The sequence below is a fragment of the Dipteris shenzhenensis genome, chromosome 9 (genome assembly GCF_047967505.1).
Source record: "Dipteris shenzhenensis isolate YYH24624 ecotype China chromosome 9, Dip_SZ_1.0, whole genome shotgun sequence".
In the NCBI taxonomy this organism is placed as follows: domain Eukaryota; kingdom Viridiplantae; phylum Streptophyta; class Polypodiopsida; order Gleicheniales; family Dipteridaceae; genus Dipteris; species Dipteris shenzhenensis.
Window position 1 is genome coordinate 49,484,347 of NC_141604.1, and position 7,516 is coordinate 49,491,862.

Here is a 7,516-nt window from a genome sequence, read left to right on the forward strand (position 1 = left end):
ATATGATCTTCTGTTATAACATTCCAAGGTGGAACATCTCCTTTACCACTTGTAGCATACCCTGTGGAAAGATCCACAATGCAACAGTCCACACTCCATGTGCATTGTTTAGAGTTTTGTTTCTTCCCTTGTTGGTGTAGAAGTGCAAAAAAATTGCATAATTCTTGATATCCATCTGCAAGTTGTGATTGCACTATCTCTTTGCCCAATTTGATATAATCAATCTCCCATACCTTTACCCAACTCCTAGGTATGAGGGGATGTTTCCAACGTGGTAAAAAAGACAATGGAACCCAAATAAATTCAATGGAGAAAGGCTTTCTCACTATCCCAGAGTCATCAACTTTCGGAGTATTTGCAAACATAATGCATATCAAATGACAATACTAGACTAAAAGGAATTGGAAAACCTCAACAAAGATTTTGCAGCTTACCATCTCCATCCAAGTTGGTATTCTTCCTTCTTCTTGGTTTTGCAGGATCAGGATTTCCTATATTTTCCTTTTGTTTCTCCACCAACATCTTTTGTTGCTCCTCCAGATTTTTACACTACTCCTTCATCATGTCTCCAAAGGATCCAAAATCAGATTTACATTGACCTTTCGAATGCCTTATCAAGAAACCCATGGAGCAAGTCAATCACGAAAAACTAGTTAAGAAAAATCCATTCTAGGAGGTAGCTTCTTACAAGATGCTTCAAAATCAGATTTCCACTTGCCCTACAAAAGCAAGTATGCAGCAAAGCTATAATTCAAACTATATAGAGGAAGTGATGAAGCAAAAGCAGAAGGAAAGAAAGCATGAGGTAGAAAGTATAAGAACTCATAGCATAAACCATGCGACCAAGAATAGCCTGTGTGAGGGGATGCCAAACCCTTCTTCCTTGACCAATCTCCTTTTGCCGTACAACCTCAATATTTTTCTTTTCTTCTTCCGTGAAATCCTCTAGAAATACTTGTGCATTACAAGTAACAAGTGTACTTGTATGATACAAGTAACCTTTAAGATTTGTTGTGACAATTGCCTCCTCATTCAATCTAGACAATGGAATCTATTTTAGCATTAAAGTTGAAAATAGAAATATGTTCTTGAAACAACTAGTGGAAGAAAGAAAGATGATACTCACAAGTTAAACCTTTGTAAAGCTGCAATCAACCTCAACTCATTGACAGGCTCTAGAGCTATAATATGTGCATAAATCCTGATATGCCTTGCCTTGTTATTAACAAAGACCTCCCCAATGCTCTCCATCCATGAGGCAGTTCGATGGTTTCCCTCCCACACATATAACATCTTGCAGGACAAGAATTCCCATGTAGGAGTCTGTTGAAGCTCATGCTCAAACTCATCATTCACAGCATGCGAATGCTTATCCCATGAAGCTCTTATCTCATCGTCCACGTCTTTGGTTGTCCCATCAGACATCCCAACTGAAATAATAAAGGACCCCTTTGTAGGGACATATCCCTCCATCTCAAATGCTCTCTTGAGAATGGAGAGGTCATTCTTAAGTTGTCTCACCTTAGGGTTAATAAGTAATCTGCACAAAGGGATACAGGGAGGTACCATTCCTCTATTGATAGTTATGGACTCAAGAAAATCACTTCCAACATTACTATCCATTGATTTAGGGACAAATTCATCACCTTCCATATCAACCTTAGCCTTTCCACTATCCTTCGTGCTAGTAGACTCTTTCTCCACCGACATCTCTTCAACCTCCTCTGCATTTGGAGTCTGCATTTGGAGATTTGGCTTGTGTGTCAGCAGATGTGGGGGATGGTGTTGTTGATGCTTGCTCTTTCTTTTTGGCAGTCTTTTTCTTCTTACCAGCAGCCTGTCCACCTATTGGAGATCTTCTCTTTCCTGACCTAGTCATGACTTCTAGCATACATAAAAGAAAATTGGATATTAGATCTCAGGCACCATTCATTTTTTATTGTACTTTTAGGATAAGCAAGCCATTGAATGAACAATGAATCAAAGAATGCAACTAACCAAAAGAGAAATACCTGGTGATCTTGGAGCTTAGGCTGATACCACAAACAATTCAGTTTCCAATATTCCAACCAACACTCTGGAAAGAGAGATTCAAGAAAGTCATGACTATGTATTGACATAGGAGCATAAGAACATCAAAGAGCAACCATAGTGTGAGAAAAAACTAATGCACAATCCCCCCTATTCCACCCAAATTGAAATTACAAAAGGAGAAAATCCTAAGGAGCTAGGACCTCTGTCCCATTCCCCCCAAAAATTCAAATCTCCAATATCCAAAATAACAACTTGTATATAGTGATTGAAGTAAAGTTAGGAATAACTATTCACATAGCAACTAGAGAATTATGAAAGTAAAGATTTTCAAGTTGGAGCATTTGAAGCAATGGGAAGTTACAATAGTCTAGATCTAGTTGTAGATGTCTACAAAAGAATATACTTGCACATATCCATGTAGCTGATACACCAAGAATGATCTTCAACATGCTTGGATGTTAGAGATACAAGGTCTCTCCCATATCATAATGAAGTCTTTCTCCTATTCCGCCAATGGAATAGGGTGGGGAGGGCATCAAGGATGCATAATGTTTGCATAGTAGAGAGGGCACATTCATTACAAAGTGCTGTGTAAGAAAGCAAGAACACTAAAATGGTGTTGCCTCTTCCCTCTTCTACTGGCAGAATAGGGAATAACTTGAAGCTCGGTTGGACATTATCAGATGCACTAGCCAGATGTGATGTAGCCTCCAAGTGGTATAGTGTTACCTCTTACCCTATTCTGCTGGCGGAATAGGGTAGGGAGGCCATAAACTTGAAGCTTCCATGTGATCTTCAATAATCTTGGATGTTAAGACATAATGAGATTGAAGTATTCTTCAATATTCTTGGATGATTGAGATGCAAGTGCTCAAACAGCATTGCCACAGCAGGTAGAACCTGTTTCGGGACGAAGCCACATTCCAGGCATATCGAGTAGCAGCTAGTTCTCTGAAATATTACGCGTCCCATAGTCTAGACATATGAACGTTTAGGCGAAGTTTTCAAAGAGATGATACTACGACATCGAACCACCCCTTCACATTGGCATTTTGCCTATGTGAGGTCAGGCGAACACAAGCCTTCTACTTCACCAGAAGTGTATACTACAATTGGTGTAGCACCCAGAAATTCCTTCAGAAGCTGTGGAATGTCTATACATTTGCGAAATATACGTCTCCCTACTATTGGAAGACTAGTGCAAACAATCTCAAACAATAATGAAAACCATGCAGGAGAGCTCTATCATGAGCAATTCTCATATCAGGTTATCGTTAAAATGGATTGCCCTCTATATAATTATGTATCTAGTATTCTCACTATCTGCAATGCTATGAACAAATGATTTGTATCATACCCAGATCGTTCAACGACGTAACCCCTTAAAGATCCTAATCTCGATTATATAAACAACCCAGGCCTCTAGCAAACTTGTGAAGGGGCATTGGACGGTCTGAGAAAATGTTGAGGGAATGAATCTTTTGAGCCAGGAAAACCCAAGTTTGAGCGCATGTTAGTTGTCCAAATTAAGCTAAGAAAGTTTAGAGAAGCAAATATTAGCGTGCCAGACCTTTCCAATCCCCTTAGAAGTGTTCGTCAATTAGATTTGTCAAATGGATCTTCAAGGCCATTGAGACCTGAGGCAATGGATTTTGCAAAGGTAGTGCTTACTTGTAAGCTTGGAAGTTTGCTAGATAGACATAAGGAAGTTTGAAGGAATTCCTTCAGAAATTCCTTCAGAAGCATTCGAAGTAATCAAGAAAACTCGAGTGTGGAAAAAGCTGTGGAAAGTCCAGTCGGCACCTCATTTCTTCACTGGCCTCTACCAGTTCGGGAACTACAAGCTCCGCAAGCTTTCTTGGTCATTCCTTGGCTTGCATTTGCTGGAAAGCTCCATTGGCACAGTCACCTAGTCAGATTTGATGAATCCATACTTATCAATGGGCCTTAAGGGGGGTACCGGTCCTGGTTCAAATTCCACGAGATATGCCTGTGTGTTTTCCGTGTCCGAGTTAGCCCGTGGTGCCCTCATTGTTCAAGCAACTGATCAGATGTGACGAGACCCAAGTCAGAGGCAATGCGGAATGACACAATGGCACAACAACCTTTCAGCTTTCTCTATTATAGATGTTGGGCTTCTAACTCCAAGCAGATCGAAGAAGACTCTATACGTTTATTTCCAAAGCATACATCAAGGCCAGCTTGAGGAAAGAGAGGAAATATGCGGGAATATTGAAAAGCATATGAAGCAGTCTAGCATGGCTCGCAGTCACAGATGAAGCAATGGAGGCAAAAAAATTGTGTGTTCGGAGTCATTATGGTGGGCAGGGTGCAAATCCAAGCAAGCACGGCGAGGTCCAGGGCCTGGAGGAACGACAAATTAAGGAGGGTGGTTGCAAGCAAGAAAGCTAGTGACGAGACCCAAGTCATCCAATCAACCGATCCAATCTGAAACTTTGCTGCCTGCTCACAATCTAGTTCAAGGCGTGAGGATGGAAAGAAAATCCGAGCTCAAAATTATCTCCCAAAATGAGGACAACAAAGCTGCTCTACTGCTTCTGTAGCTGCAAGCAAACCTCTACCATCTCAACCCAAATCTTTGATGCTACAATCTTCCCAAAGCTCTGATGCGATCAAAAGTAGCACCTTGTACCTGAATCCTTGTACCTGAATCAGAGCAACCCACAGATCCAATCCATGGGATGATGCATTCTGTCCAACAATCAAACCCACAGCTCACAATCCAGTGGAAGGCGAGAGAAAATCGGAGCTCAAAATCATCTTCAAAGGGAGCTGCTACTGCTGCTGCAGGTGCCCAAATAGACAGACCTCTACAATCTCAAACATGCATCAAGAGCTGTTCTAAACCTCTGCAATCTCAAACCCAAATCTCTGATGGATCAAAAGTTGTTGCACAACTGCTATAATCTCAAACCCAAATCTCTAAAGGATGAAAAGTTGCTGCAAACTGCTAAAATCTCAGACCCAAATCTCTGATGAATCAACAAAAGCAGCAGCGTGTCCGGCAATCAAATCCAAGTCTGTGATGGATCCAAAAGGGCAGCAAAGAGTATCTCAATGAGAGCAACAACAAAAAGGGAGAAGAAAAGAAACCAATAGAGTGAAATCCATGCGCGGGGATGTGAAGATAGTGGGAGAGAAGGAAGGAGTCTCACTTGCGGCTTTCTCACACACACAATGGGGGAATACACACAAAGGTGGAGGTTGAAAACAGTTTTCCTCTTCTTAGTTAGCCAAAAGAACTCTAGTACAAAGAAATAGAAGAACCCTATATGTGGGTCTCAAACCAAACTCAGCTAACTAAGGTGGCATACTAACTGAGCCACGAACTAGAGTACATAAGTATAGCTGTCATCCAGCTATTATTGATGGGCGGTGTACCAACCGCATCTGTAGCTAACAAGTCGGTGACATAAATGCACAACGGTCACCCTGGCATATCACGAGTGGAGCTCGATATCTCAACACTCCCCCTCAAGCTCAATCCCAATTCCTGCACACCAAGCAGGTCTCTGAACTTGCGCAGCTTCTCTGCACCCAATGCCTTCGTGAATATGTCAGCTACCTGATCCTCTGTGCTGACATAAACTAGATCAATAAGACCTAGTAAAACCTTCTCCCGCACATAGTGATAATGCACCTCAATGTGCTTTGTTCTAGCATGATAGACTGGGTTATTTGCCAAGTGTATACTGCTCATGTTGTCACAATAAATGACAACTGGCCCATCTATAGACTGATGCATATCATAAAGTAGCTTATGCAACCAAGCTACCTCACATGCAGCAATTACTGCACCCCTGTACTTAGCCTCTGTGCTCGACAAGGCAACTGTAGGCTATTTCTTGCTGCTCCAAATGACTGCATCACTCCCAAAAGAGAACACATCTCTACTGGTAGATCGTCTATCAGAAATACTACCAGCCCAATCAACATCAGTGTATCCATGCAACTGTATCTGAACCCTAGCCTCATAAAATAGTCCATACTGCAATGTGGACTTCACATACCTAAGTATGCGTCTAGCCGCATCCAAATGCGGTTTCCTTGGAGCCTGCATAAACTAAATTACCAATCCAATAGCATAGCTCAAATCTAGCCTGGTAATAGTCATATAAATCAAACTTCCTACTATGCGCCTGTACATAGTAGGGTCTTCCAGACCCATACTGCCTCTGCAAGAGCCGTATCCCACTTGGTGATCTAATCACCTCAATGCCCAAGAAATAACGTAGCTCTCCCAAATCCTTCATCTCAAACTTCTGCCTCAATAGCATTGTCACATGAAGGATATCTTCATCACTATCACCTGTGATGATCAAATCATCAACATAAATGATAAGCAGCATTATACCTTTCTCTGTTTTTCTCACATAAAGTGAGAAATCTGCCTTGGAAATCTGAAATCCAATAGTGACAAGATACTGTCCTATCTTGTCAGACCATGCTCTAGGTGCTTGCTTCAAGCCATACAAAGCTTTCTTCAACCTGCAAATAGGATGAACAGCATGAACATAACCTCGTGGCTTCTCCATAAAGACCTCTTCTTGCAAGAAGGCATTCTTTACATCCATCTGATGTAAAGACCATCCCTTTGATGCAACCATAGCAATGACTGCTCTTACGGTTGCCATCCTTGCAATCGGACTGAATGTTTCTTCATAATCAATGCCATATGTCTGTGCATACCCCTTGACAACTAATCTTGCCTTGTATCTGTTCACAGAACCATCTGCATTGTGCTTCACCTTATAAACCCACTTACAGCCAATTGCATTCTTGTCTTTAGGCAAAGGCACCAATTCCCATGTAGCATTTGCTTCCAAGGCATCCATTTCTTCATCCATGGCTTTCTCCCATTTTTCTTTTCCCATGGCTTGCTCAAAAGAAGTGGGTTCTGGTTCCTGTATCACTTTGACCATATAGGCATAGTGAATGGCTGTAAATCCATCATATTTCAGCCTATCCACAGGATACCTAGCTCTGGTAGACCTGTGCAAAATAGGCTCACTTCCAGGTGCTCTCAAAACATCCCTGGTCTTTCTTACTCCAGGTGTAACAATAGAAGGAATACCCAACTCATCATCAATGCTCTGTTCTGAGCCACTGGATTCACCATCCACATGAGTGACCTACATTCACATCAAACATGGGCTGATCTACCTTCTCTCTTCCTTTTTGTGATACCTGCATACCACTATCTGCATTGCTTTGAGGAGATTCTCCTGATCTTAATCTGCCTGTCCATGGTGAAGTATGTGAACATAGAGGACACTGCAGGTCCACTAATATTTTGTGATTGCTATTGTGAATTCTATGCAGCATTACCATTTTGTGCATCTACATCATCAATCACATTTACTGGTTTATACCAGCTGCTCATCTCATAAAAAACAACATCTCTGCTCACTATAAACTTACGAGTAGAAGGGTTATAGCATCTATACCCTTTCTGCTGCAG